Genomic DNA, 12,104 nt, shown 5'->3' with positions numbered 1-12,104 from the left:
TTCCCGGTAAAAGTAGGTCTTAGACAGGGATGTGTAATGTCACCATGGTTGTTTAATATATTTATAGATGGGGTTGTAAAGGAAGTAAATGCTAGGGTGTTTGGGAGAGGGGTGGGATTAAATTTTGGGGAATCAAATTCAAAATGGGAATTGACACAGTTACTTTTTGCTGATGATACTGTGCTTATGGGAGATTCTAAAGAAAAATTGCAAAGGTTAGTGGATGAGTTTGGGAATGTGTGTAAAGGTAGAAAGTTGAAAGTGAACATAGAAAAGAGTAAGGTGATGAGGGTGTCAAATGATTTAGATAAAGAAAAATTGGATATCAAATTGGGGAGGAGGAGTATGGAAGAAGTGAATGTTTTCAGATACTTGGGAGTTGACGTGTCGGCGGATGGATTTATGAAGGATGAGGTTAATCATAGAATTGATGAGGGAAAAAAGGTGAGTGGTGCGTTGAGGTATATGTGGAGTCAAAAAACGTTATCTATGGAGGCAAAGAAGGGAATGTATGAAAATATAGTAGTACCAACACTCTTATATGGGTGTGAAGCTTGGGTGTTAAATGCAGCAGCGAGGAGACGGTTGGAGGCAGTGGAGATGTCCTGTTTAAGGGCAATGTGTGGTGTAAATATTATGCAGAAAATTCGGAGTGTGGAAATTAGGAAAAGGTGTGGAGTTAATAAAAGTATTAGTCAGAGGGCAGAAGAGGGGTTGTTGAGGTGGTTTGGTCATTTAGAGAGAATGGATCAAAGTAGAATGACATGGAAAGCATATAAATCTATAGGGGAAGGAAGGCGGGGTAGGGGTCGTCCTCGAAAGGGTTGGAGAGAGGGGGTAAAGGAGGTTTTGTGGGCAAGGGGCTTGGACTTCCAGCAAGCGTGCGTGAGCGTGTTAGATAGGAGTGAATGGAGACGAATGGTACTTGGGACCTGACGATCTGTTGGAGTGTGAGCAGGGTAATATTTAGTGAAGGGATTCAGGGAAACCGGTTATTTTCATATAGTCGGACTTGAGTCCCGGAAATGGGAAGTACAATGCCTGCACTTTAAAGGAGGGGTTTGGGATATTGGCAGTTTGGAGGGATATGTTGTGTATCTTTATATGTGTATGCTTCTAAACTGTTGTATTCTGAGCACCTCTGCAAAAACAGTGATAATGTGTGAGTGAGGTGAAAGTGTTGAATGATGATGAAAGTATTTTCTTTTTGGGGATTTTCTTTCTTTTTTTTGGGTCACCCTGCCTCGGTGGGAGACGGCCGACTTCTTAAAAAAAAAAAAAAAAAAAAATGTGTGAAAGAGGGGATGGTACCTAGGGATTAGCAGTGTGTATAATTCTTTTATATAAAGGGAAGGGGGACAAAGGAGATTGTAAAAATCATACCAGGTAAGGTGTATGGTAGGGTTATTATTGAAAGAATTAAGAGGTAAGACAGAGAGCAGGATTGCAGATGAGCAAGGAGGCTTTAGAATGGGTAGGGGATGTGTAGATCAGGTGTTTACATTGAAGCATATATGTAAACAGCATTTAGATAAATGTAGGGAAGTTTTCATTGCATTTATGGATTTAGAAAAGGCATATGATAGAGTGGATAGAGGAGCAATGTAAGCACACACATACAGGCCTACTTTACTGCACTTCACTTTATGGCATTTCACTAATGCACTGATTTTCAGTTATACCCATTCTTCATTTATTCAGACTTCCTACAATAAATATATTCACCCCTCACTAAATATTTTAAGGTAAGTAATCTGAGTACTCTATATTGCTCACTTAATAAATGATAGTGTTAATATATTATCAGGATTTTAAATGCATTTGAAAGTAAAAAAGCTATGTTTTACTTTACAGAAGTAGCCCGGAACCTAACCTGCTGTATAAACATAAACCCATACACCCACCCATAAAAATACACATTTTTTTGCATAATAGTTATCCTTATCTACAGTAATAGTTCTTATCCTTATCTACAATAATAGTTCTTATCCTTACCTACAGCATGTGTGCTGTAGAAAGCTACTATAATACCAGGAGGAATGGATTACTAACTGCTTTTTTTTTTAACAAATCACTAAAATGAAAAAGAAGTAAGGTTGTCTTAATGTGTGTGTGGATGGATCTCAAGAAAGCATTGCCAATTAGTTTTTATGACTGATAGAAAACTGTATGTACTAGCACCAAGTGAAAAGTGGATGGTGCTTGAACATGCAGCAAGTATGTGATAATGCTATTATTATTATAATAAAAAAGAAGCGCTAAGCTACAAGGGGTATACAGCGCTGCAAGGTAGGAAAGGAAGCGAGGGTATTGGGTGGCAGAAGAGGGGAGGGGTGATCAGTAGGTTACAGAAAACAGCGGGGCAGGGGATAGTGCAGGGTAGAGGGTAGCAAGAGATCAAGGTAGAAAGGGCTGAAGGTATCATCAGAGTTTGTGAAATAAGTCAGTTGTTGTCAAAAAGTCAATGAGAGAGTCCGGATGAAAGGTGGGTCCATCAGCGAGAAAGGAAGGTAAAGAGAGAGCAGCGGAGTGAAGACGACGACGGAGGTAAATTCTGCGTGCTCGTTGATAAAGTGGGCAGTCTAACAGAATGTGGCTGACCGATAATGGAACCTGACAATTCCCACACAGAGGAGCAGGGCGCCTCTCCATGAGATATCCATGAGTAAGACGAGTATGGTCAATGCGGAGATGGGAGAGAGTAGTCTCCCAACCTTGGCACTGGTGACAAGAAGACGGCCAGTAACCTATACTCGGTTTAATAGATTGAAGTTTGTTACTGAGTAGAGTAGACCAACGTTGCTGCCAACGGGTGTGAAGGTGGGTAGCTATTGCAGCAAAATAGTTGTAAATGGAACACCTCTATATGAATCTCTATATGAAACTGGTAGGTCATGTACTGCTGACCGCACAGCAGTGTCTGCCTGTTCATTGCCCTGTATGTCACCATGACCAGGGACCCAACAAAAATCAATATCTTTATGCTTGGTAGAGATGCTGCATAGCCAAAGTTGGATACGGAGGACTAAGGGGTGAGGTGTATCAAATTTCTGTATAGCCTGTAAAGCACTAAGGGAGTCTGAGACAACCACAAATGATGACACAGGCATAGATGCAATACGGATAAGTGCTGCAAGAATGGCATACAATTCAGCAGTAAAGATAGTACTAGCTGAAGATAGTAAATGCCCTCGTACGACGCTGTCCGGAAACACTGCTGCGAATCCTACACCGTCAGAAGACTTAGAGCCATCTGTGTACACTGCAATGGCAAGAGAATGAGAGTGGAAGTGGTCAAGAAAAAGAGCAGGAAGCTACCGTAGACAGTTGGGCTTTTGAGCAAGGGAGTGAGAAAGAACAGACTCGAACAGCTGGAACTTCCCAGGGGGGTAGGGAAAAGTGAGATGCTACATGAACATAGAAAGGTGGAAATTGAAGAGAAGACAAGAGCGAATGTAGGTGAAGAGAGAAGGGACGAAGCAAACGGGCGGCGAACAAATAAAGAATGTCTACTAATATCAGTGACCATTCTATAAATGGAAGGATTGCGGAGATCATGAGAGCGTACATTGTAGCGAAGGCAATGGGCATCACGGCGATTGGATAAGGATGGAATGTTTGCTTCTGCATAGAGGCTCTCAACAGGGGAAGAGCGAAAAGCACCAAGGCATAAGCGTAATCCTTGGTGATGAATAGAGTTGAGGCTAGATAGAGTAGCAGGAGAGGCAGCTGAATAGATCTGGTCACCATAGTCAAGTTTCGATAAAATGAGGGTGGAATGTAGGCGAAGGAGAGTTCGACGATCAGCTCCCCACGAAAGATGAGCAAGGGTTTTAAGAAGGTTCAGCCGGCTGTGACAAGTTGTCTTCAGAGAGGTAATGTGAGGTTTCCAGGATAACCTACGGTCAAAGAGGAGGCCTAGAAACCTGACTGTATCACGTTCAGGGATACGGGTGCCATAGAGGTATAAAGGATGATCGGAGATGACAGAGCGTCTAGTGAAAGTAATTTGGTGAGTTTTGGTACTGGAAAATTTACACCCATGTGTGGTGGCCCAACTGGAAACATGGTCGACTGCATGCTGGAGAGAAACTGTAATGAGGTGACAGTCAGCGCCTGCACAGGCAATAGCAAAGTCATCAACATAGAGTGATGACCAAATATTGGATGGAAGACTAGAGTCCAAATCATTTATAGCAAGGAGAAAAAGTGTTGTGCTCAGAACACATCCCTGGGGGACACCTTCAGCTTGGATAAAGTCCAGGGAGAGCACATTATTAACCCGAACACAGAAATGTCTGTCAATTAAAAAGTTCTTAAGGAAGGATGGTAGATTGCCTCGAAGGACTAAGGAGTGGGCTTGGGCCAAAATATTATACCTCCAAGTTGTGTCATATGCCTTCTCAAGGTCAAAAAATATGGCAATAACTGAGTGGTTATTCGCAAAGGCATTACGAACATACATATCCAAGCATAGTAAGGGGTCTATTGTAGAACGGCCCTTACGAAAGCCATATTGACAAGTGGAGAGACTGTTGTGTCTCTAAATACCACACTAAACGTCTATTTACCAGGCGTTCCATCACTTTGCAAACTGCACTGGTTAAGAGCAATGGGACGATAGTGGGAGGCTTCATGTCCCGTAGTACCCGGTTTGCAGAAAGGGAGAACAATGGCAGATTTCCACAGCTGTGGAAGAACTCCTTGTGACCAAATAAGATTGAAAAGGCGTAATAGGACTGCAAGGGCTGAGTGATGTAAATGTTGTAGCATACGAATATGAATGTCGTCGGGCCCAGCTGCCGATGATCGGCAGGCTGAGTGTGTTGCCTCCAGTTCCTGAAGTGTAAAAGGCACATTATACTGTTCTTCTCTGAGAGAAGAAAAGTCCAAGGGTGCTAACTCTCTGGCAGACTGAGGAAAGAAACGAGGGGCATAGATGGAGCCCCTGAGAAATACGGACCAGATGATTGCCAATTTCATTGGCAACATCTAGTGGGTTTGCAATATCAACACTGGCAACCCGCAGAACAGGAGCCGGGTCAGGAGAACATTTACCACTCAGTTTTCGTACTTTTTTCCAGACTGCACTCAGAGGAAGCAGAGGTGATGGTGGAGACAATCTCGCCAGCAAGTGCATTTAGCGTCACGGATGACACGGCGAGCAATCACACGCTTCTGCTTAAAATCAAGAAGTCTCTCCGTGGTTCTATTGCACCGGTACCTGCCCCACGCAGCTCGTTTCAAACATACTGCCCGAGCACAAGTAGGAGACCACCATGGCATGCATTTCTGAGAATGCCTGCCTGAAGTAAACTCCAGGTATAGAATGAGAAGATGCGGTTAAAACGGGGGATGAGAAGAGGTGTAAAAGCTCATTAATGGAGGACGAAGAAGGAACCTCACTAAAAACAGTTAGTTGTGAGTAAAGGTTCCAATTTGCCTGATCAAATTGCCAGCGTGGGATACGAAGAAGTGGTGAATATGAAGGGGAAGTAAGAATGATTGGGAAATGATCGCTGTCATGTAAATCCGGAAGAACAGACCAGGTGAAGTCTAATGCGGCAGAGGAAGAGCAGACTGAGAGATCGATGCAAGAGAGAGTATGAGTCCGAGGATCAAAATGGGTGAGAGTACCTGTATTTAAAACATGGAGGGGGTGGGTAGCAAGAAAAGTCTCTAGCTGAATGCCACAGGAATCACAGTGAGACCCCCCCAGAGGAAATGATGGGCATTAAAATCGCCAAGTAACAGAAGTGGTGACGGTAATGACGAAACAAGAAAGGCAATATCCGGGATAGATAATGCCCGAGATGGAGAGAGATACAAAGAACAGAGTGTATACCACCTATGCAAGTGGATACGGGCTGCTGTGTAATGCAGCGAAGTACGAACAAATAGCTGATGGTACGGAATATCAGTGCGTAGAAGGGCACTTTCATTAAAGGTCCCATCAGGAAAAGGATCTGAAGAATACAATAAATTATAGCCCGAGGGATAGATAACAGCAGAGTGTAATTTTGGTTCCTGTAAGCAAACACCAACAGGGGAAAACTGGGAGAGCAACATCTGAAGCTCCCCCCGATTACCCCTGAGGCCGTGAATATTCCACTGTAAATAGGCCATGATTGGCAACGATAAAGATACCTGAAATCCGCAGGTAAGGGTACCTATGGACTAGAAGGGTTAGAAAACTCCACATGCGGTGGCAAAGGAAAACGTTCAAGTAGCGAAGGAACGGTGCGTTGTGAAGAAAGGAGTTGTGCAGATGGAGAAGAGGAAAGAGAAGGAACAGAGGGTGGATCAGTGCCCACTGATGGTTTGGTCTCTGCAATATATTCAGAGATTGATTCAAGTGTTTCGGAGTTCAGAGATGTCATATGGGAGACAATATTGGAGATGGAAGGAGGAGGAGTTTGAGTAAAGATCGGAGCTATAATGGACTGTACCAAGGTAGGGGAGGGGGCGAAAGGGTGGAGGGAACTGGAGAAGTGTGGGAGGGGACAGAAGAGGCAGAAACCCAGGAGGTGGCAGAAGAGGAAGAAACTTGGGAGAGGACAAGGGAGGAAGGCGCAGTACGAGGAGGAGGATGAACCTCCACACTTGTAACGGAGCCAGTGAAAGGGGAAGACCTAGGTACAGAGACCAGGAAGGTAAAATGTGGAGGTGGAGGTGGATGAAGGGAAGGAGGGGTTAAAGGAGATTTGTTGGACCTCTGAGAAGTAGAGGGACGATTGGGAGGAGGTGTTGTACGAGGTTTTGTCGATACCGGGGTTTGTGAGGGAAAACACAAAGTGAGGACAGACTGAGGTGTTGAAGTAGGGATGTCTGAGCCCAGGACAGCAAAAGAATTAGATACAGGAGTGACTATGGGACTGGCAACCATAGAGGAGGCTGCAGAAGATGGGACCCCAGAAGTGGGGGGACGTCTTGAAGCACGAGAATAAGAAACACGGGGTAGTCTCCCTTGGAGGCGGAGATGAGAAACTGCCATAGCATAAGGGAGACCTTCTGCCTTTTTGAGGCAATGAATTTCCCGCTCATTTAAGTAGACCTGGCAACGGCGAGAGTACGGAGGGTGAGCCTCATGACAATTAAGGCAAGAGGGAGGTCGACTGCAAGATGTATTAGAATGGTCATCGGCACCACAGACTGGGCATTCGGCTATAAATAACAAAAAGGCACAATACCGTGACTGGAACGATACACAAATAACCCGCACATAAAAGAGAGAAGCTTACGACGACGTTTCGGTCCGACTTGGACCATTGACAAAGTCACACTAACAGAGGTGGAGCAGGACGGCTATATATAGGCAGGAAGAGGTGGAGGTAGTAGTAGTAGTAGTAGTAGTAGTAGTAGTACAAGAATTGTATATAATACCGACAGGATGAAATGACACATGCACAACACCCGGGCATCCCCACCGTAGACGTTTCGCCATCCAGCCAGCCACTGGATGGCGAAACGTCCACAACAAAGACAACCAGACGCTGCACATGTGCAGCGTCTGGTTGTCTTTGTTGTGGACGTTTCGCCATCCAGTGGCTGGCTGGATGGCAAAACGTCTACGGTGGGGATGCCCGGGTGTTGTGCATGTGTCATTTCATCCTGTCGGTATTATATACAATTCTTGTACTACTACTACTACTACTACTACTACTACTACCTCCACCTCTTCCTGCCTATATATAGCCGTCCTGCTCCACCTCTGTTAGTGTGACTTTGTCAATGGTCCAAGTCGGACCGAAACGTCGTCGTAAGCTTCTCTCTTTTATGTGCGGGTTATTTGTGTATCATTCGGCTATAGATCTGCAATATTTTGCTGGGTGACCAAATCGCCAGCAATTCCTGCACTGTTGCAGTGTAGGGATCACCTTCCGAACTTGTAACCAATGTCCTGCTACAAAAACAGAGGATGGGAGTTCACGGCTGTCAAAAGTTAAACGAGCCACATTGCAAGGGGATCGTCTTCGCCCGCGGGCGGGAAGAACATAAGTGTCTACCTTGAGAATTGGGAGATCTTGGAGTTCCAGCTGTTCGAGAATGTCATTGCCACATGTCTGGAAATTCTGTTGGACTATGGTATGGGGCAGAATAACAGTACCACTACAAGAATTGAGGGAATGATGTTTTTCAATAGTGATAGGAATAGTATCGATATGTGAAAGAAGAGAAAGATCATGAGCTTGGGTAGAATTCTGGACTGTGATGATGCGCGTACCACTCTTAAGAGCATGAAAGGAAATATCTCTACCAACGTGGCGTAGGAGCGCTTTGCCAATACTATGGCCAGAAAGATAGGCAGTAGAAGTCGGTCGTAAAGTAAAGAATTTAGTCCATTGTGTGGTCCGAAACTGAGTGTGGAGAGGGAGTGCATGACGTGTCGGTCTTTTCCGAGTAGAATGAGAAGGTAACGAAGTAACATCGTCAGGAGATTGTCGTTGGCGTTTAAAAGTGGGACCAGAGTCAGTCCAACGTGAGACGGGCTGGCGATTCGAAAATCGTCGCACCATAGAGGGAGAGGCCGTAAACATAGTCAAAGGAGAGCGGAGGTCAGACAAATCGAAGGAGTCAGTGGAAGCCCCGGTACCTGAATCGGGTGAGGAAACAGCACCAGCAAGAGGTACAGGGGCCTTAGGAGTGTCCAAAGAGTGGCCAAAAGACGAGGCGAGGTCAGAACAGGGTGTGGTAAAAATAAGGGGCCCGGGGGTAGCGGGGTCATGGATTTGGGACTCCATGGTTAGGTTACGTCTTTCTTTTTGTTTTTAAGAAAAAAAAAAGAAAATAAAAATAAAAAAGGGGGGGACCGGGGAGGGATAGTTCCTAGGAGGAATGAAAGGGCCAGAAATCTCCCTCCGCGCCCAAGAGGAGCTCAGCACCGCAAGTAGCGCAGATGCAACATGGAACCCGTGCCATACCCTACCCTTCATGCCAGTAAACCAGCAATTCGGGATAGCAACCTCACATCTGCCGAGCTATCTCGGTGGACAAAAGAGAGGGCGGCCGGATATCCGCCACAAAGCATATCTCCTTCAGCCACCACCACCGGAATCCGAAAGGTGGCTTCCAGAGATACACCCGTCGCCCGAAAGACACCCAAAGTCGCCCTCCGGGATACAGGAGAGGGATCAGGACATCCCCAGGCGATCCAGATCCCACGGCAAACTACGCCACCACCAAGAACCTCAACGGAATGGGATGGACCCCAGTACCCTTCCCCCTACCTATGAACTAGTGTGCCTGTGGGAAAAATCCCAAAGGCCAAAAAGAAGAAGGGCAAACGGGAGGGGTGGGGAGGAGGAGGAGGAGGAAAGGAAAAGGGGAGGATGGGATAGGGAAGGGGGGATTGGGGGGTAATTAGGTTCAGTCTGAGGAAGGAGACCGACAGGTCTAATTCCTCAGACCAAGAGCCTCTTCACCACGCCAAGGAGCCCCCCTTGAAGAGGTGTGATAATGCTAGACTGGAGTGAGTGAAGACAAATGTTTTAATGAGTGATGGTGAATATGTTTTTTTCTGTTGGTTACTTACCTTGGTAGGAAACAGCCAATGTAGAAAAAAAATTGGCCTGTTTAAAAAATGGCTACCAGAGCAAAATATGAATTACAAAAAAAAGCTTAAAATGTTAAAAATGCTCTAGCTGGCTGACAGGAAGAGGTGACAGCCAAATGTAAGGTCATAAAAGGATACATGAAGATAAAGTTATTTTGCACCATCAACAATGTGAGCAGAAGACCTCAGTTGTAAGCTATAAAAAAAATACTAGTTTATAAAGTTTTTCTTTATGGAGAGGTATACTAACATAGTGGAACCCAAGCAAAAGTAGCAAATGCTACAACCACTACCAAAAAAAAAAAAAATGCACAGAATGGGACCCCATATGCATAACTATACTTTTGTAGCTACAAACAAGTGAACTCTCTCACATCTATATTCATAAAAAGTGCTAAACCATGGAGATCATTCAGTGTGCTGCAAATAAAGATGAGGCCTCACAAAATTAATGAAGTACTGTACACACAAAATAACAAGACTGAGCAGAAAGGTGAAATTAGGAACCCAATAAGAATTATGGTGGGTTATTCAAAGAGGGGAACAGTTAGAATAAGGAAAAGTTGGAAATAAAGTCAGTAAACATTTTTTTCACCTGGATTATCTATCAAAAGGTGTGGGACTGTTATTTTGAAAAGTAGATGCATAATAAAAAAAAGGTTACCGAAGTAATAAGTTAACAGGAAATATCTTAACATTAAATAAATTAATCCAAGAAAAATAATCTAGGTCTTAATGTGCAAATATATGTGTAAATACTAAGATTTTAAATTAAATGCAGCACAGATAGAGTATTTTATTAAGACTGTTTAAATTATTAAATGTTACGAGCAATTATAAAAAGTACCAAAACAATTGAGAATCACTTAATATGTTCTCAAAAGTGAGTAATCAATGGTTGTCAACTGGGTAAATGCTAATGAGTGGACACCTTTGCTCTTATTGTAGCCTTTTCTATATGTTGATTAAAAATCTTATACAGTGGAACCTCAACTTACGAGTGCCCCAACACGTGAGTTTTTCAAGATACCAGCCGTCGCTCAGTCAATTTTTTGCTCTGAGTTACGAGCCAAAATCTGAGTTGCGAGCAAGCTTCCCCCTCAACCCACAACTCGCACACCTCGCTTGTGTGTATCTATGATTTCATGCTTTAACTTCATGAACATCATCCTCTTTTTCTTCTCAGCACTGTCCTTTGCACTTTTAGAGCCCATGGTTAGAAAAAAGATATTTGGCAAAATAACTGCACAAAATGCAAGCAAAACATGAGAGCAGTGCTTCCACGGCGAGGTAAACAGTGCACTGCGCCAACTAGTGGCGGCATTCTGAAGCTCCTCATTATTATTATTATTATTATTATTATTATTATTATTATTATTATTATTAATTTAGAGAACTGGAGCACAGATCAAATTCCCTAGATCAAGAGCCCCTCACCAGCATCAAGGTTCCTTGTAATAATAACAATAACGAACGAGCTTCAGTTCCCTAAAATAATAATAATAATAACGCAAAAAGGCACAATACCCTGATTGGAAAGATACACAAATAACCCGCACATAGAAGAGAGGAGCTTACAAAGACGTTTCGGTCCGACTTGGACCATTTACAAAGTCACACTAACTTGTGACTGATGTGTGACTTTGTAAATGGTCCAAGTCGGACCGAAAGGTCATTATAAGCTCCTCTCTTCTATGTGCGGGCTATTTGTGTAATAATATAATAGTAAGAACAACGAGGAACTTCAGAATGCTGCCACTAGTTGGCGCAGTGCACTGTGGAAGCATTTCTCTCGTGTTATGCTTGCATTTTGTGCAGCTATTTTGCCAAATTTCTTTTTTCTAACCATGGGTTCTAAGCAAGTGCAAAGGACAGCTCTGAGAAGAAAAATAGGATGATATCCATGGAATTAAAGCATGAAATCATAAATAAACACTCAGTTTTTAGAAGGGGAAGATGTGGTCAGTGCAGTAGCGGGAGGCTCCACCACCACTCGCCATATTATGGCCTGTTTTATTCATTCTAGAGTATATATCATGTTTCGATGTTATTTATATTGTTTAATATGTCATATTAGATCAATTGTGATAGATAAGTAAGCCGTAGAGTTAATATTAGCTTTATATTGAAGTATTTTGTCCTGCCTCCCGAGAGCAGGAATTCCGCTGGGACTGATTAATGGTATTTCAGTTAATTTAAATGAGGAAAATTGATTTGATATACAAACAAACTGAGTTACGATCTAGGTCATGGAACGGATTAAACTCGTAAGTCGAGGTTCCACTGTATTCCCTAAGCATTTCTGCTACTTACTAACTCCATGCCTTCCAGAGGTTGAAGATTCTGAAATACCATTTCAAACATTTGTTTCAGGTTTTACATTTACATGTGTAAATATAAAATAATTGAGTTGCCATCTATACAAATTACAAATAAACAAGACTGAATAGCCCAGATGAGAATATCTAAAAAATCTTTACAAACAAGAGAAAAACTACTAACAGAGAAATGAAGTTTAGGAATGGAAAAGTTTGGAAATTCTTAATAAAAA

The 12,104-nt window shown here is 43.3% G+C and overlaps 1 protein-coding gene across 2 annotated transcripts in view; it reads right to left on the bottom strand.

Annotated features, from left to right (window-relative positions):
* Positions 1-12,104, bottom strand: part of LOC128691054 (protein ILRUN-like) — a gene marked incomplete at its 5' end in the record, with an annotated part of 68,694 nt that overhangs the window by 15,364 nt on the left and 41,226 nt on the right.

Source organism: Cherax quadricarinatus, chromosome 27, assembly GCF_038502225.1.
Source record: "Cherax quadricarinatus isolate ZL_2023a chromosome 27, ASM3850222v1, whole genome shotgun sequence".
Classification (NCBI taxonomy): domain Eukaryota; kingdom Metazoa; phylum Arthropoda; class Malacostraca; order Decapoda; family Parastacidae; genus Cherax; species Cherax quadricarinatus.
This window is presented reverse-complemented; position numbering and strand designations above follow the sequence as displayed.